Here is a 19430-nt window from a genome sequence, read left to right on the forward strand (position 1 = left end):
TACTTACCTATGCTATAAACAGTTATCTTCTTTCCTTTTCTCTTGTTATAAATACCTGTCAGTAAACAGATGGTGTGTTTGGCAGTTGATAAAATCTCACATGTTAGGAAATGTAGTAAAAATCCTAGTATCATAAATACAATTATTACTGAGAAAACTCAGGAAAGATTATGAACTGTTGAAAAACATAAAGAAAGAAAGAAAACTGTGTGCTCCATGGGCAGCTTTGGGAACTAAGGACTGACATTAAATTTTTATTAACCATCTTTCTATTAATATTAAATTATTTTGTAAAAGAAAACCCACAAATAAACAAGTACAGTACCTCCGGCAAGCCTTGTATTCCTAGAGAAATCAGGAATTTTTTATGGCCTCTGCTGAGAAGAGGTTTGCGGGGTTGCTTGACGCTTGTTTAATCTTGGCAAAGGGCACCTAGGGAAACATAACAAAAATGCACCCTGATATAATTTTGAAGTCTCCCTCAGCAACAAACAAGCTGTCTCTTTGCCTTTCAACACCACTGCTAGCTTCTGCTACAGAAAATTTCTGGAATCTGGACCAGCTTCAAGGACACCAGAGCCAGCTTCTTCCACTGAGTCACAGGACACAGGACAGCTGTCCTGCCTCCCTATGGGGGTTAAGCATCTCTGAGTCGTAGAGCCTGCTAACCCCAGGTGCCATCTGAGAGTGCACTGCAGTGATGAGGCCTTGCCTGTGAATACTGCTTTATGGAGCATTTCCCATTTGCTCACCCAGGATCAGAAGTTGTTTAGTTCAGCAGTTGAGAATGTGGGCCCCCTGAAGCCAAAGACGTGGGCTGCATTCCTATGAGAGTCTTACAGCTACCCTTTGCCCCCCTCATCTTAGCCAGCTGCAGGATAACCTTAAACCTTTCTCACAAGGGACCCAGATTTGGAAGGAACATCACAAAAGTGTTGATCATTTGGGAAGTGTTTATCAAATTGCTGCTCCTGGACAATAGCACAATGGTTCGGAGCACAGGCAGACCTAGCTTAATCATTCCTACTTGACTTTGGATTTGAGACAGCCCTGAGCGCGAGCCTCATGACTGTCACTCGTCAGCTCTGTGAACATGGGGAAGCTCTCTGAGTCTCAGTTTACTCCTTTGTGAAATGAGGCTTACAGCTCCACCCTGAAAAGGTGGTTTTAAGGATTGCAGGACAAAGTACGGGGAAAGTACTTGGCAGATAGTAAGCATTAGATAAGCGGTAGCCACGAAGTTGATGTCTATCATGCCAAGGATCACCAGGGCAGAACTCTGGCTTTTCCTATTTCTTAAGATTTGTTTCTAAATTCAGAAGCACTGTCTCTCTCAGTCTGTTGGAATAGTCCACTGCCTCTGTAATACTCTTTTAAATAGTATGGTATAATCAGAATGAATAGTACGTGGTATAGCTGATGATGATGCTGAATTTCAGAGCAGGGAGATGTCACCTTCAGACACATGTTCGAGAAAAGTTTCACAGTAAAAGGTACATTCCATCTCAAAAAAGGGAGCAAGGATCTGTTCAGCCCAGATAGGATGTACATGGCTATGACAGAACAACAGTATTTTAACTCGTGAAGTAACATTAAAGGATCCTTTCATTTATAAATGAAGAAACTGATGCCCAGACAGGGGGAATGACTAGTTCAAGGACACACAGCAATTAAATAACAAAGACCCCGGTTCTCAGGCATAACCTTCCCATTGTGCAGCACTGCCTTTCATTCTTTGACTTGACAACACACAATGGATGATTTGACCTACATCCTTCCTCAGTTCCTTGCATTGTTCCAACAAAGCACTCTGAGAAACGTTAGTAAACAGGAAATCATTCTGGTGCAGTGGAAACTGTTCCAACCCTGCTCCTGCCTGCTGTGCAGCAATGAGCACGTCACTCTCCCTATCTGAACTGCTACTAATATCTTCTAAATTCTTTTTTTTTTTTTTTGAGGAAGATTAGCCCTGAGCTTCCTACTGCCAGTTCTCCTCCTTTCGCTGAGGAAGCCTGGCCCTGAGCTAACATCCGTGCCCATCTTCCTCTACCTTGTATGTGGGATGCCTACCACAGCATGGCGTGCCAAGCAGTGCCATGTCCGCACCTGGGATCCGAACCTGCGAACCCCGGGCCGCTGAAGCGGAAAGTGTGCACTTACTTAACCCCTGCGCCACTGGGCTGGCCCCTACTAATATCTTTTAAAAGCTAACATTTACCAAGAGTTTACAAGTGCTCCACCTGGACTATCTCTTATCATCCACTGCCCCATAGGAGCATTCATAGGGGGTCATCCTCACACCACAATGTCAGAATCACCAATACTTTAAGAAATGCAGATCTCCAGCCCATCCCTGGATTGACTGAATCAGAATTTCTGATATCCTAAGAATTTAAATTTTAGCAAATTTCCCAAATGATTCAGATGCTTATGAAAGTTTGAAGCTTGCCGACTTACTAGATGCTCTTATAACCCTCTGAAATTTTACTGATGACAAAATCTGAGGCCCAGGGAGAAGTAACATATTCAGTCACGCAGCTAGTAAGTGGCAAACCTGGGATTTGAACCCAGGTCTTTTTATTTGAGATTTTTCAATATTTGACACAGAGTCTAGCTGGTATCTTATTCTTTAGCAAAGCATCATTTTGGCAGCTGGGTTTAATATTCTTTCCTATCTCCTAAATTCATAATTTTCTTCATTCCCTAACTCAGGCTACAGCCTGTGTTTTGTAAAATTTAGTCACTTTCACTGTCTGCCGTCATCTGTAGGTCTCAGAGCCAAGGGACATTTGGTGTTAAAATGGAACAGAGAGATGTTTGACAAGGCTGTGTCAGATTAACAGCAGTTCTCCTAACGAGAGTTAGGTTATGAAAGTGGATGGTGCATTTGGCAAATTCTCACTGGAGTAATTCACCGTGTAATTGGCTAACTGCAGAGAAGCCATCAGACCGCAGCTGCACAAGGGATCCCAGACTGAAGTGGATTTCATCATTCCCTCTCTCCAGCTCAGCCTCCCCTGAGGGTTTTGCGGGTACCTTGGTTGTAGTTAATTCAGGATTCTGAAAGGGAAGCACAAAAAACGTTACCAATTAACTCCTCCACCTCTTTACTGTAGCGAGGATAAAGACTTCGTTGAACACGCTTGGAGAGCTACCCAAGGTTCTGCAAAATTCCAATTTTTGGGGGGGAAGAAATACTACAGTCATGGACTTTTAGAAGTTTAAGGGTTCTAAGGGATCCTCCAACCCACTGCCTCTCAATCTTTAATGTGCATAAAAGGTACCTAGGTATCTCGTTAATGTGTAGATCCTTATTCTGTAGGTCCAGGGTGAGGCTTGAGATTCTGCATTTCTAACAACCCTCCTGGTGATGCCAAAGCTGCTGATCTATGGACCACACTGAGTAGAAGGACCTCACCCAGGGCATGCAAATAAGATACACCTTGAGTACCAATCCTGAAAGACTAGCGGTTGCTGCCTTGACAGCTATCCTGAGGATTCCGTAGTTGACTTTGGGACCAGCTGGTCAATTGACAGTGCCTATCAGAGGCTTGAGAATAGGAAACTTCACCTCAAAAAATTCTCTCTTTTTTTTGTTTTGTTCTTGATTAAGACTTCCTTTTACTTGTAGTTGTATTTGTACGATAATTTTTAGTTCCTTAGTTTTTTTTTTTTTTTTGAGCTATAAGTGACATACAACACTATATTGGTTTCAGGTGTACAATATAATGATTTGATATTTGTATATATCGCAAAATGATCACCATAGTAGGTCCAGTTAACATCCATCACCATACATAGTTACAATTTTTTTTTCTCATGATGTCTCATTTTTATGCATAGAAACTGAAACCCAGAAACGTCACTGATTTTCTCAGGGTCATATAGTTACTGGTAGACCTGGAACTAACTAGATCTGGAACATAAACCTAAATTTCTCTCTCCGAGTTGCACATTTTAACCACAGATTGCATGTGAAGCTGGTTTTAAAATATCTTTCCTCAGTTCTATAACTGGCAGAACCAGCCACGGAGTCCAATTTGGATTCAAGAAGCCGCATACTTAGGCTAAGTCAGCCTCTGAAAAGTTCTGCAACTTTGGGAAAAGAATTTCTCTGGGCCTTAGTTTTGAGATGAGGAAGCCCATGCCTCATCTTTCAAATTCTCTCTGATGTTGTATAAGGCAATGAGATAAAAGATATGAAAGCCATTTGACAAAATATAAGTGACTTAAATAAATGGAGGTCATTTTTATTAAAATTGCTGTAGGATAACATTAAATTTTCTCATAAGATTTTTGATTTTTGAAAAGAAAAAAATATATTTTGATAATAATAAGTTGTACATGACCTTACCAATTGCCCTTTGTTGAATTTTGTCTGAAATGATTGAAAATTACTATTTTATTAGTTGAATTTTATTAATGAGGTCCTTCTGACTTTCCACCCACCTTTAATGTATCTGTTCTGTGCAAAGAATGCAGAGGCATTCGAGGAGAGAGAGAGAGAGAGAGAGAGAACTCAAGCAAGCCAGCCAAAGTCTTATCAATGAAGTTTTGTTCTGAGGTGAGACGGCTGCCAGTAGCAACAAGGCTCCGTACTTCCTCATTCATATCCAGGAGGAGAGATGGGCATTTTTTTTTTTTTAATCCAAAAGTCTCCAACAAACCTTCCCTTTCTTTTTTTTTTTTTTAAGATTTTTCCTTTTTCTCCCCAAAGCCCCCCGATACATAGTTGTGCATTTTTAGTTGTGGGTCGTTCCAGTTGTGGCAAGTGGGATGCCACCTCATCATGGCCTGATGAGCTGTGCCATGTCCACGCCCAAGATTCCAGCTGGTGAAACCCTGGGCCACCAAAGCAGAGCACAAGAACTAACCCCTGGCCACAGGACTGGCCCCTCCCTTTCTTTTCATTGGCTCCGTTGACTTAGGCCTTCCCATCCCTGAGCCAATCCCTGGCCAGAGGAGGCGAAATACCAAAACTAGCTTAAAGCAATCAGGTCCACACCTGCAACAATGGGTGGGTAGATTTAACTACAACATCCACCGTGAGGGGCTAACTGGAAAATACAAAGAATTAGTCTTACCTGTCTATATAAATCAGTGACTGTCATAGCAACGGTTACTTTTTGTGACATGCTTAATTGTATACTAGATATGCTGGTAGTCTCTTTAAATGACTTATCTCAATCTTAAACCTTCATGTAATGTGGACTCGTTTTAAAGATGAGGTGATACAACTTCATTTTACAGATGAGGAAACTGAGGCTCAGCTAAGCTAAGGAGCTTGCTCAAGGTCAGAGAGCTGCTCCGTAGAGAAGCTAGAATTCAAGGCCGATTCCAAAACTCATATCTTCAAGACATAATTAACTATGTAGTTGTTCTTATCTAACTGGAATTTAAAATGCTGCTGTACAGAGATGATCTACAAAATGTAATTTCATATCATCATTATCATCATAATGAAACTGTCTTTATAGATGCATTTGATTTGGAGAAAGAGAGACATGTTTCCCATAAATAAGTGAGGCTGGAAATAAATCTGAAAACCTAGTTTTGCTGATGGATGCAAACTCTCCCTTCCCAGACTGTTACTGATCCTGTTGACAAGTACCGAAATGGAACACTTTGAGTTACCTCTTGCCTCTGCCCACTGTGAGGATAAAGAACCAAACGAGGTCCCCAAATTAAGCATAGGGAAGAAACATTACTCACAGTTTCGTTCTTAGGCCTGTGAATAATGAGGTCTCGACTTCAGATATTTTCCTAGGAGACTGAAACCGGAAGATTCACACGTCCCAAAACCTATTGGAACCCCCCTGCCAAAGGCCATAGCAAAGAGAAGCACATCTGTATCGATGCATTTGTTTCCTAAAGAGTGTTGGAGCGACTGCTGTGCCACCCTCTGTTACTACTTCCAAGGCTGTTTAAGTTGGGGACTGGTTTACTATCCCAAACCTCTCCTGATCGTGATTTAGCACAAGTCCAGTTCCTTCGCTGCTTACTTCTATAATAATAAATGTTACTGTTCCTTGAGTTTATCATATTAGGTGCTGTTTTAGGTGTTTTATATGTATTATCTCATTTAATCCTATAAACAACCCAATAAGGCAGATACTGTTATACCTAGTTTACAGTTGAGAAACTGAGGCTCAGAAGGATACATATCTTGCCCAAGATCAAAAGCTTTTCGACCTTGCCTTTAATCCAGTCTGCTTTTAACCTGAGCAGCCTGGTTTCAGAGCCCACTATTGCCTCAGCTCAAAAGAAGGTGAATGCTTACAGGTTTACCCTGAGAGTGCCTACAGTCTAGAGGTAGAGTTTAGATATGTGTGGTAGCCTATTTTAAAATCTAACCTCTCATTTCACAAAATGGCTTTTCATAAAATGCAGTCAAACCAAAATTATAAGGAAGAGTCCAGAGGGAAAAGATAAGTTCTCTCAAGTTGTCTGCCTTGGCACTTACTGAGCAGAAGGTTGTGTAGCCTAGGGGGCTCCCATATATTTCCCCTCTTCCTTACCCCAGGCCTGATAGGTGTGTGTTCCCTCTGACTCTACCCTTATGAAGGCCCAGGGACACCTTTATCCTCCCCCTCTCTGTGCTCAGGCCATTATCTCTGACCTGCCCACTGTTCCTGCCCCCTGTTCTTGTCACTGTTCCTCTAGTGGCATGGTGTAGGTCCATATTCCATAAATATCTTCCCCTCAAAACAATAAAGAATTTCACTCTTACAAGGAGACATATAATAGGTCCTAGTGTAGCATCAATCTTACAAATGTTGGCTCTGAAATAAAACTGTATGGGTTCAAATCTCAGATCGCTTATTTGCTCATTGTGTTACTTTTAGCAAGTGACAATTTTTCAGAGCCTCAGCTTGCTCATCTATGAAGTGAGAGTTAATCAGAGCACCTACCACAAAGGATTGTGGTGAGGAAAAGATGCAGTAATGCACACAGAGTGCTTATAACTGTGCTGGAACATTGTAGTCATGCCCACTAAATATTGATTAATATTGACTAAATATTGACTAATGGTGTTATCTGCTAATTCAACCAATACTTTTTGAGTCCCTAGAAAACATGCTCCTTGCCCTCACAAAGACCACATCCCAAAGGCAAGATACCCCTTAAACAAATATCTATAGAAATAACATATAGCTATAATTGAAATAAGAGCAGTGAGGAAGCATCTATGTTGCTAGGAGATCAGATATCAGGGGCCCTGATGTAGTAAAGTAGGATCATGAACACTCCCCGATGGAAGGAACATTTGAACTGAGATCTGAAAGATGAAGGATGGATAAGAGTAAGGAAGGATGAGTAGAGACCCTCCTGCTTCCAATTAGTTGATGAAGCAATTGTTAGAAATTCCTTGGTCCTATTCAAATGGGGATATATTATTCAGTATCAGTAATGTTCTATTAAGAAATTGTCTGGAGCTTATACATCCTTTTATTGTTGTAATTAGTTATTTGCCATTTATGTTTGTTATAATCACACTGCCCTTAGCATCAGTTATTTTGTCTTTGTTGTATAAACTTTGCTATTTTGACTATACCATTCTTTTAAATTACTGCTGATTCCATTTTTACCAGTGCATTTTTTTAAGCACAACTACTAGACCCAGGGCTAGTTAGTACTAAACATGTGTCTAAACTCCCACTCACAGGACTCAGTAATTAATGTGAATCCATGTACCCTCCCCATCCAGCTCACTTCTGTTCAAAAGATCCATTTCAGCACCACCCTCGTGCCCCCTGCCATTCAAGAACCAAACTAAACTCTGAATCCATAGAAGCAAAGGTCATTGGCTATGTTCCCTGCATCTCTATGGAGTTGAATGTGCTGCTTCTTTCTGTTACCCTTTTGTTACACGTTCACAAGAGTCCTGCCCATATGGTTTGCATTAGGTCAGTTTGCTGGCTTCTTAGTCAAATTAAATGAAAAACAATAGGAGGCAGTGGGCAAGGTTCTGTAGAAGGACTAAGTGTCTCTGATACATGTGAGTGTATCTGATTATAATCTAGATGGAGTTTTTTTGAAGTCTGTTGACTGAGAAATTCTCTTTTTGAGTCAATATCTTCCAGAAGGAAGGAATTGTCAGATTTTTAGATGTATTAAAACTTTAGCGCCTCACTTAAGGAGGACAAAAACCAAATCTTGGCTTCTTGTCTTCTAGCTAAAGCTAGAAGCAAATTGTAATTTTTCTCTGACCCAGAATTGAGGCAATGGGTGGTTCTGTGTGTCTAAAGCCCTCCTCATTAGCTTATGGGACAAGATTGGATTCAGTTTCAAAACCCAAGACCAAGAGGAAACCATGAGTCTCCCAATGACCTGGGATGATTTGGATCACAACCTTTAAGTCAATCATGACCTGCCAGTAAGTCTTGAAATTTGACCTGATCAACTGCCACATTTATTATTCACTGTCCTGGGCTTTGGAAGATAATGAAGAGGAGGGGTATGTGGCTGGAAAAGCCCTCCATTTCCCTCTTAGCGATGTGTGCTGTCATCACCTTTGACAATCTGTGTAAGCCCCAGGGGGAGAACGTAGCTCCTCTTCTGCTAAAGGTTATCCTTTCTTCCCTTCCCTCTACCCCAGCACATTGGAAACACTTGACTGGAATGTTTTCAGCCTTGTGCAAAGAAACCAAAACAAATGTCCTGTGGTAGTATTTAAAAATGGATTGGGAAATAGTGAATTTCTAGTTATATAGTATATAAACATCTTTAGCGAGTCATCACCCATAATACTTTAAGTTGTATGAACCAGCTAATGAAATGATTAGTTCAAATGTCTCTCTCCAGCTTGGGACTTGAGTCAATAACTCAGATGAAACTGAACTAGAACAAACCTTCACCTCTCAGGATGTCAGCTCCCAGGTGTTAAAACTTCTTTGAGTTATCAGGATTGGGTAGACATATTCTCACATCTACCTCTCTGAAATTTGTCAAAATAGGACTTTAGGCTTAGGTAAGCTCATTATAAAATCCGGCTCCATCCCACACATCCTGAGGATCTGTAATAATTTAAGGCGAATCTCTTCTTTTAATGAAAGAAACCTCCATAAACTTAATAGATTGTAAATAGAGTTCCCTTCATTTTTTCCTCCTTCAGGAGATTTTAATATGATCCTAATCTCTTATTTTTTTCCCATATGTTTAAAATGACTTCTGACTCTCAACTTTAATTGAAACTAGTAGCTTGTACTTTATTAAATTAAGAAGAGGAAGCCAGAAAGAATTCTACCAACCTTCTAAAAGAAATTAGTCAATTCATCATGTATTTTATTATACTTTTATTATTAAGTGTAGCAATATGAATGTATCCTCCTTTGCTTCAAGTTTAGCATTCATCCTTCCAATTCAATCCAAATATTATTTTCAAAAATCAGTGATCAGTAGTTTAAGTATTATTCTTAATGAATTCCACATAAGTTAACACATATATATAAAGGAATCATTTTCAAAAAGAATTGAATTTGATTCTGTGAAAGTAAAAAGAATGGAAGAGATGAAGCCACAAAAAATTAGGAAGGCTAATTAGGAAGTTCAAGCACAAAGAGAGACTGCAGAATCTGCCACAGCAAGGTCCCACGCGGTTGGGAAAACAAATGCTAGTACCAGATCAGGATCAGTTTACAAGAGAGATCCAAGACAACAGGATTTTTGCTAGGTCAATTTTCCTTATCCATCAATCCTGCGTTATGCCATACATTAAAAAAAAAAAGCCATTGGTAATTGTAGATTAAATGGAACTGAAAAGCAAGCTTTTTATAAGTTAAATCTAAAAGAAAGTTGATGCAGCAGCCTGTAGGGTGAATTCTTAGATGTGATTTAGACCACCATAGTGATGTTTAAAAATGTGAATTTAAATGTCCCTCAGGCAGGGCTGGGTTTTTCAGTCTAGTTCACTACGGAGCCAAATTCTTCCTATTCTCCATTACACCTGCTTCACGCTTTTACGCAATTTCCCAAGCCATCTTTGAATGTGTGATCCTGGACTTAGTTTAACCCTGTAGTAATTCAATTTAGCAAATTCCATTTTGAATGCTTGCTTCGTACCGACTGCAGTGGTCAGCCTTAGGGATGCATAAATAGCAGGATGCCGTCCCCGTCCACGTTAGCCATTAGGTGGGAAATAAGAGTTCAGTGAGGTCATAGCAAAAGGATCGAACTTGGTGGAGGGAGTTAGCCAAAGCTCCCCTATCCACCTAGATTTTCTAGATGAAGAACACTGAGGCCAGAGTAAGCTGGAATTAGAACCGGCTCTCATCTCTGAAGTCTGTATTCTTTCCACTCTGCTTGTGCGTGTTGCAAGGGGCGGGGACCCAGATGAGGACCAAAAAGAGCAGGAGTATCAGCTCACTGGCCAGCTCATAGTTGTTAACGTGTTCTCACTAATGTTCCCGTATTAATCATAACTTTCATAAAAGCTTATCTTCTGGGGTCCTTTGGAGAGAAAAATATTACTCCTCTCTTTCAGCTCCTGAGTCCTACCTGTTACTTCCTCTAAAAACTTCACTATCACTTGAAACAATAACTTAAAACCCCACCAAGCTCAGGTGAATCCCCCACCTGGACACATGGATTATTTTGTGTGTATGTGAAGCAGACTCTCTTCACCTCTGATGACTATAGAGCAGGGTCACAGAGGTCACTGATACAAAAAGAACAAATTCATTAATGTGGTTCCTTAACAAGGAATCAGTTTACTAAGGAAACCTTGAGGTACGCACTCATGCGATCTACCTAAGAGAATTTAAAAATTGAAAATCAAAACAACGAGGTGGCCCATATCTTAGAGACACCTATGTCCACTTTGTTAGTATTTCACCCCATGGGGAAAATATTTAGTAGATGGAGTTGAAGGTTTGAACCTGCAAACACAAATTTAAATGATTGTTTTACCACTTAACTAGCTTCCAGCCACCTATGAACTAATGGATTTTGATGGGAAGGCCTGTTTACAAAATGCTGACAGTACTAATTCCATCCTCATAATATGGTTGTGAGATTGCAAGCCCTTACAATAACATAACAGAAGCAAAAAAGAGTAGAAATAATCTCAGCCCTTTTTTTTCCTAGTAGTTTTTATTAAAAATGACCATCCTCCTGCAACTACCTGGATATTTCAGCATTATTCTCATATATTTATGTTTCAATTCTAAACTCCATATTTGGCTACTATTGCTCCATTTACTTTGGTGGAGGGATTCGAAAAGTCAAAGATGGTGGCCTTTTCTTGATCTTTCCAGCAGCTCTATTTCATCTTCTATTTGGGTGAACTTTCTCTCACATCTTAGAAGACTGAGTTCATGCTAGGTAGTTTCAGAGTGTTTTTCCTTTGGAAAGAGCACTTGGGGTATTCCCAGGTGGTTAACAGTTCATTGCCGTAGCATTTCAAGTTACTCAGGTCACAATGTCATTTCATGGAAGATCAAACAAGATCTCCTATCCACACACTAGTCACAGTAATTGGAAACTGCAGAGTCAGGATTTCTTGGATTTTTGCAATTTCTCACTCTTCTCTTGATATGAGTGGTGAACTGGGATTTAAGATAGTGTCATTCTCCCTTACCAAGGTAAGCATGTGATGTTCCTGGGTCACTGAGGGATGTGATTTGTTTTTCTACACATGTATATGACTATAGGACAAGGACATCCCTCCAGGGCATACACCTATCACTGAGAAAGGGGCAGGAAAAGAGGTAGCAAACCAGAAACCAGACCTGGAATTAATGAATTATTGTATAAAAATAAGGCCCACTCTTCGTTGTTCAATGCAATAGCTTTTAGGCAAAATGGAGCTCTGCTAACCAAGCATCTTTCTGTTCTTGTTGGGAAAAATGTTGAGATGGGGAATGGGAAGAATTGATCGAAATGTTTTACATGAATTTGCCAGAGTAGAAACATCAGTGCATGGGTCAGTCTGGAAAATAACTCAAGTCAGCGGAGAAGTCCATCCCTCTACCTAACAGAGCAGCTGATTCGACCGGTGTGTGAACTGCCCTCATTCGCGAAGGGTCATTCATAGGAGGCTCTGGAATACTAGTGCAAATAAATCTGTTTCCCAAAATTTCAACATTTAATTCTTGTTTTTTTTTAAAGATTGGCACCTGAGCTAACAACTGTTGCCAATCTTATTTTTTTTTTTGCTTTCTGCTTTTTCTCCCCAAATCCCCCCAGTACATAGTTGTATATTCTAGTTGTGGGTCCTTCTAGTTGTGGTGTGTGGGATGCCACCTCAATGTGGCCTGATGAGTGGTGCCATGTCCGTGCCCAGGATCTGAACCAGCGAAACCCTGGGCCACTGTAGCACGTGGAGCACGCGAACTTAACCACTTGGCCATGGGGCCGGCCCCAAACACTTCATTCTTGATTGATAAGCACAATAACTCCAAGTAAAGCATAATTTCAAAAGTGGATTGTTGAATGGGAAACAGGAGACTTTCTTTATTGGTATTGTCCTGCTTCATAGGGCCTCTCCAAAAGCCCTTGCTGTCAGGATCAGACACTTGTGAGTTAAAATTTGAGACTAGAAAGCAAATAGTGTAGACCCTTGGACTAAAGCAAGGCCTTGGACTAAAGCAGAGTTCCTTTTAAAGGCAGTTTATCTACAGAGAATGACAATTTACTCCCTAGTCTATCCCTTCCCTCTGTTTCCCTTCATTTACTTTTGCTTCCTTCTCTCTCTTGTCATAACTGCTATCAACAAAATTCTCATTACTGTTTGAATAGGTGAAAATGCCAAGACAGAAAAATTTGAAAAGTATTTTGATATGTTTTCCAGGGCAGTAGAGATTGCCACATGGTCTTTCTGATTAGTCAAAGGGAAATTCTCTTGTTGATGTCCTAATCAAAAAAGGACCATTAGTGCTTTCTCCTATGTCTCCCCGGCTCAAGTAAAGAGACAGACAATTGGGAAATCCACTTGGGCAAGTCTGGGAAGGTTGGTGTGAAGACCCAATTTCAAAGATCAGCTAAATTCACTTGACAATTGCTATTCCTTCCATTTTCTGAAATTTCATCACCTAAGTACAGCCTGATGCAGAGAAGGCATTCCAAGACAGAACTCAAGGTTGGAGAAAGTCTTGAGAGACACAACTGTATAGTTTAGTGATTAGAAGCAGGAACCTTGGAACAAACAGACTAAGTGCCAGCTGCACTACTTACACGTGTGCAACTCTGGGCCAATCACTAAATGTCCTTAATTCTCAATCTCCTCATTTTAAAAATGAGGCTATTAATAATAACTCCCTCATTGAGTCATTGTCAAGGTTAAATATTACAGTTGCGTGAAGCCCTTAATACAATGCCTATCTCCAGTAAACAATAAATGGAACTTATATGTTCTTTTCTCTCTCCGAAAGCTGCTTTGCAGCTTGGTGGTGTGGACTGTGGTCAGAACCTTCAGCTTGTTCTTTGTTTCTCAAGGCCCTGCTGCTTCTTTATTTGAAGTCATGCTCTTCTCCAATAGACTGATAGTTTTCCAAGTGTTAACCCCAGACCAGCATCACCTGGGAACTTGTTAGAAATGCAGATTATTGAGCCTCATTCCAGACTTACTGATGGAGGGACTCTGGAAGTGGGGACCAGAGATCTGTGTTTCAACAAGGCCTCCAGGGGATTCTGATGCCAGCTCAAGTTTGGGAACCACTGAAATAGACTATACTACCCACCAAGCCACTACCTGAGTCAGACTTCCTTGGTTGACTTTAAGACATGCTAGAGGCAGCATGGAATATTGTTGCAGTGAGATAATCATTAAAGGCGCAGAATTTTTATACTGTTCTATTACCAAGTAGTAGTAGAAGTTTAATTAAGTCATTTCATTTTTCTGAGCTTCAGTTTCCTACCTGTAATACAGCCTGATCTGTTATGGTGCAATAGCTATGTCCCCCCAAAAACCTATTATCAAAAATCACCTTACAAAAATGAATATTTCAAATGGGAAAAAAGAAGGATAGTTGCTATTCAATTTCACATTTATAATAAAAAGTCATTTTTCTTTTATTTAAACAATGAAAGATATTAAAAATAAATAAACTCTAAGGGTAGTTTACTATTACAAGTTAAACATAAATTAAAAGGTCTTTCCCCATTTACCATTTGAAACACATACAAAAGACCCTATTAGTCTCCTCTATTGTCTTTGCCCTTGACCTTTGCTCCCAACACAGTTCACTTCCTTTGAAAGGAAAAGAGTAGTAATAAACAAGACAAGGGCAAAAAAGGAAAGTGCAGCCAGCTGAACAGCCAGACACTCAAACCTAGCAGCTTCTGGGTGCTTAGGTCCCAGTCAGGAGAACTGAAACCCAACACTGGTCTGCATACTGAAGATTCTATCACTCTAGCAATTTCCTTAGTTCTAATTTGAGTTATAAAAATTTTTTATGACAGGTGAAATGCCTCTAACTCCTTTCCTGCCCTGCCTATGTTACAGGATTGTTGAAACCCTTAAAGGAGATAAATTGTATCTGATAATTTTTTGGGTCTCAAGTAACAGAAAACCCAACTTACGCTGGCTTAAGAGAGAGAGAGAGAGAGAGAGAGGCGGGAGGGAGGGAGGAAAGGCATGTGTTATCTTGCTTAGCATCAGCAAGTCAGGCATGTCCAGGTAGAGACAGTGTCATCGGGTCACCGATTCTCCTTCTCCCTATGTTGGCTCCTTTTCAAGTTAAGATCTCTTGAAGCTGAGGCACCGCAGTAGATTCAGGGCCACATACTTCTCGGTGCAGATGCAGTGCAAAAGTTTTAGCCCTCATTCGCATATGCCCATCTGAAGGCTCGTGACATGCTGTTGCCTCCGCAAAGGTCTTATGCCCATCACTGAACCAATCACTGTGTCGCGATTGCTCTGATTGGCTTACAGCCACACTAGAAGCACAGAAACTAAGAGTTAGAATGTGGTGGTTCCCCAGACAGAAATTGTCACTGGTGTGGCTGATGAACAGTCAAACCACAGATGTCTACTCTACTTACTTGAAAGTGTTGCAGTTAACAGAACTTTATGTTAGCTCTCATCTTCAGTGACATATGTAAATCCAAACACTTTTATGCACTCCTCATTAAGCAAAATTTTGCAAGCCTCTGGATGACTGCCTCTGCCATGCACTGAAAGGGTCTTCATTTATGAGCTGTAGAGTGCTGCAGGAGTTTGGGGCTGCCGCTGCGCCTCAGCACGGCACAGTGAAAGACACCTGATTCTCATTCTTGCTCTGCCGCCTATTCACTGTGTAAACTTATATTGCATTTCTTAACCTCCCTGTGCCTTATTTTCTGAGCATGAGATCAGTACCTGCCCCAAAGGGCTCCTGGGATAACTGAAAGAGGTCAGTATGCAAATTCTTAGTCCTGGCTTCTAGTTGCTACTCACTGAGTTCCCTTCTCTGGAGTAAGAGTGGGGCATCTGTCATGTAAGTGGTACAGGGCACCATGGGAAATGCTGTTTCCAGATCTCAGGCACTTGAGGGTACTGCTCTAGCAAGAAACCTTATGAATAGAGGCAGAAGCCTTAGAGCAGGAAAGGAACTCAAGAGGTAGACCCATGCAGTTCCAATCTTTAGACTGCCATTGCAAATTAAATCCAAGAGGTTGAGTTACTAAGAGCCACAAAATTAATTCCATCCCATCAGCACTTATTTATGAGCACCTACTATGTGCCAGGCACCATGTGAAGTGCTTGGGCATACAACAATGAATGAGGCAGACCTTGTTTCTACCCTTACCAAAAAGTATAGTCTGGTGGGGCAGACAGTTATTAAACAGTGATCCTAATGACAGGTATGATAGTGGAATGTCAAGGAGTCACAAGGAAAGACAAACCAGGCCCTTCCTCCTCTGCCACGCTAGCACTGGAGATATCTCCCTCTTTGACCTTGGCCTCAGGGCTGTTTTCCTTGGAGATTAGGAGGATGCTCATAGGTTCTGTGAACCCATGAACCTGGTTTCCCTCTCCATGAATGAAATGAAGAGCAGCTTCTGTTCGTCTCACCTCAGCATCCAGAAGTAACTCAGCCTAGACTTACTTATTATACTTAATAAATTTAACTGTATTATAGCAAATAAAGTGTTTACTACATACTAAGCATTGTTCTCAGCACTTTAAAGAAGCTACTAGTCAAAGCAAAATTAAGTAATGTGATGAATTCAAAATTCTAGTTTGTTTATGCAGTCCATCTCGTTAAAAAGTGGAAGTAGAAGATAAAATTTATTCGTTTAATGAATATTTATTGCTTTTTATAGCAAGATAAGTCATGATATTTTGAGTGCTTACTATGTGCAAAGCTGGGCTAAGTGCTTTGCATGCGTTGTCCTATTTAATCCTCTCAACCAGACCGAGGAGACTGGTATTAGTATTTTCTCCCATGTTACATATAAGAAAACTGAACTCAGAGAGGTTGGATGATTTGCCCAAAGTCTCAAAGCTAATGAGTGGCTCAATCCGGACTCAAAGCCTGGATTGTCTAAGTCCAGAATCAGAACTTGGAAACACTGCACTCTAACCATCCCTCCTTCTAATAGAAAACAGACACAGTTCCAGGTGTTGATTAAGCAACTATTGCAGACCTCCAAAAAACCCTCAGAACTGCTGATCCCAGACAGAGTGGAGTAAATGGTTTCTGGGGTGTGATGTCAGGAGAGGGATTCAGCTAATCTCTGAGGAGGTGAATGAAAAAGGTTGGCTTTATTGAGGACATGAGAAAATAGTGGAGAAAACTTGTTCTTCAAAGAAAGACAAGATGGGGTAATTGGAGCAGTATCTCAGAGCTTCTCTGACTTGCAGCCTAATAAACTCCAACCTGCTTGAGCCTCCTCTGTATTTCTGTTAATTGGGAGATAAATTAGAAATGAAGATGGTTGTAATTTATCCCTCCCCACCTCACAGTTCCATAATTATGGGTAAGATTTTTTTTTATTTATTCAGGTTAATTTGTTTATTGACCATACAAGCAGTCATATTTTGAAGTCAAAGTCTTCTAATGTAATATGATGGACCCCGAAGATAGCACTTCATAAATTGATACAGGTGTTCCATACACCTCACCTCCCCCCACCACCCTCCCTCTTCAGCCCATGAGGATCTCCAGTAGTGTTTACCCACAGAAAGCCCATCACCCATATGTATTCCAGAAGCACTGCAAGGGCAACATACTTGCTTTTCTTTGCGGCATAGCTGTTTATTGTGTTTCCCCACCTTACTGGAGCCTGCACGTATCCTACTGCACTCATGGCGGGTCGTAACAATCAACTTTGCATTGTGCTAAGGTTTCCCAGTTTCTTCCCACGAAGTCTACCTCAGTTAATCTCCCCAAACGCCATTCTTAGGCCCCAACACCGTTGCAGAAACCTAGAATCAGGGGGATTAAATAATTTTTCCAAGGTCAAAAATAATAAATGGAAGAGCCAGAACTCTAATCTTTTGACTCCAAATCCAATATTTTTTCTGGAGGCTGTTACTGCCTTGGGAACAAGCAGCAACACTATCTTCCTCACCCCTGAAACTATGATACTTGACACAGTGCCAGACACACAGTGGTGTTCAAGAAATACATTTTTTAAATTTGTGAATGAAAAAAATATAAATAATAGGGCTTGTGGAATTATCTAACCAATCTTGAATTTCATGGATAATGAAACAGAAACCCACTAAGATTAAATGAATTATCTAAGGATCATTTGTTCTAAACGTAGAACAAGTTTCCCTTAATAATAGTCCACTGCTCTCATTATTTTTATTATGACTCTTCTTATTGGTTTATATTTTTAATTCAGTCCAGTCTGGTGCATATGCGTAACTGTTCTTATCACAGTCGCTCAATAGAAAAGAAAATATCCTGGTGCTTAGAGAGGGGAGACTCCTAGACATCATCATGCATAGCAGCCAAAGAAATTTTGCTATAAAACTATTTCCAAGGTAGTTAAAATAAGAGTTAATAGCCCAGAAAAGAAGAGAAAATAAGCATTTTATCTGAAATAACAACAAACGGTGCTAGGTTTCCCATTTCCATCAGCTTTGTTTTCTTTGAGTGTTGGAAAACCACACCCCTGCTCCCCCAAGCTTAAGATTCTAATGATCAAGGATTGAATTCCAGCTCCACCATTTAGTAACAATGTGGCTGTGGGAAAGTTGGTGAATGCTGACACCTATAACCTAGGAAAAGAATTCCTTTTCAAGGATGGTGTGAGCATTCAGTCAGATAGTTTCTGCACTGGCACATTGTATGCACCTTTAAATATTCGTTTCCCTGTCTAGGGCCAATGAACCCATCATTAAAGCCATTACTTCTCTTTTCCTTGACAGAAGTGTTTCAGTATTTTTTGGATTTAGTTTCCAAGTATTATAAACTTTTGAAGTTAACCTAGAGGATATATTTGTTTAATATTTCCACTAAACAAAATGCTACCATAAACCAAACATACAGAATGTCTGATCAGGGGACAGAGATTAATTGGTCAATTATTATGCCCTAGTGTATTTTATAGCTTTTATTTTTCAAGAGATTTTAGATTTGAATTTATAATACAGGGTCATTAAACCACATTTGAAAGCTAATTGTTAGTATATAATCTTGGCAACATTCTTTTTGCCTTCTGCATTATTCATGAAGCTTAGAGCATTGTATCTTCCAATTAAATATTTGGTTATATCCTTTGCTTCCATATATCATCGGCACCTATAATTGGTCATTTTTCCCTTGTTTTATAATTTCTAAAATTTTATTAGCACTTGGTATATCCTGAGTCTTTACCAAAATAAACAGACTGTTATTAATAATAGCATGTTGTGCCTAGGTTTTATTATCTCTAGTAATTGAGGCCTCTTAAAAATAAGACACAGATCTTCCCTTCTTAACAAAACAAAAAACATTACATAATCATTTAATCCTTGAGAATCACAGCATCAGTATTCATCTTTTACTTTTAGCTTTGCCTAGAAGAAATCATTCAAGAGCAAAAGGGTCACCCTCTCTGAATAGCAACCTTGATTGCACTCCCTGGGCCCAGAATTCAACTCAGTATGGACAACTCTGGGCTGACTCTCTTCTCAAATCCCGCCTCCTTCCCTTCCCTCTCAAGTTTGTCCTCACCCCACTCACCCCTCCACCACCCACAGTCTGTCCAGCTGTTATTTTCAAGTTCCTTGCATTTTGGCTAGCCACACGTTGCCCGCATTTCCATTGTTCAAAAGTCTTCCTTTACCCTATTTATATTGACACTGTATATCTAAGAAGACTTCATGTGACTGTGGGTGTTAAGAAGTATCCATTAAATGAAGTTGTACAAAAATGTTTCTGTGGTATATAGCAAGTGGTTAATAAAAGTTACCACTGTTTTTAGTTCTGGCTTTATCATGAATTCATCTGTAATTAGGCTACTATTGTGAGCACAATTCAGTAGTTAATCCCCTAATACTATTTCATACCTAG

General features: G+C 40.2%; 1 protein-coding gene across 3 annotated transcripts in view; it reads left to right on the forward strand.

The window, feature by feature from the left end:
* GABRB2 (gamma-aminobutyric acid type A receptor subunit beta2) overlaps positions 1-19430 on the forward strand; it is a 249935-nt gene that overhangs the window by 224113 nt on the left and 6392 nt on the right. The window lies entirely within an intron of this gene.

The sequence above is a fragment of the Equus asinus genome, chromosome 9 (assembly GCF_041296235.1).
Source record: "Equus asinus isolate D_3611 breed Donkey chromosome 9, EquAss-T2T_v2, whole genome shotgun sequence".
NCBI classification, from domain to species: domain Eukaryota; kingdom Metazoa; phylum Chordata; class Mammalia; order Perissodactyla; family Equidae; genus Equus; species Equus asinus.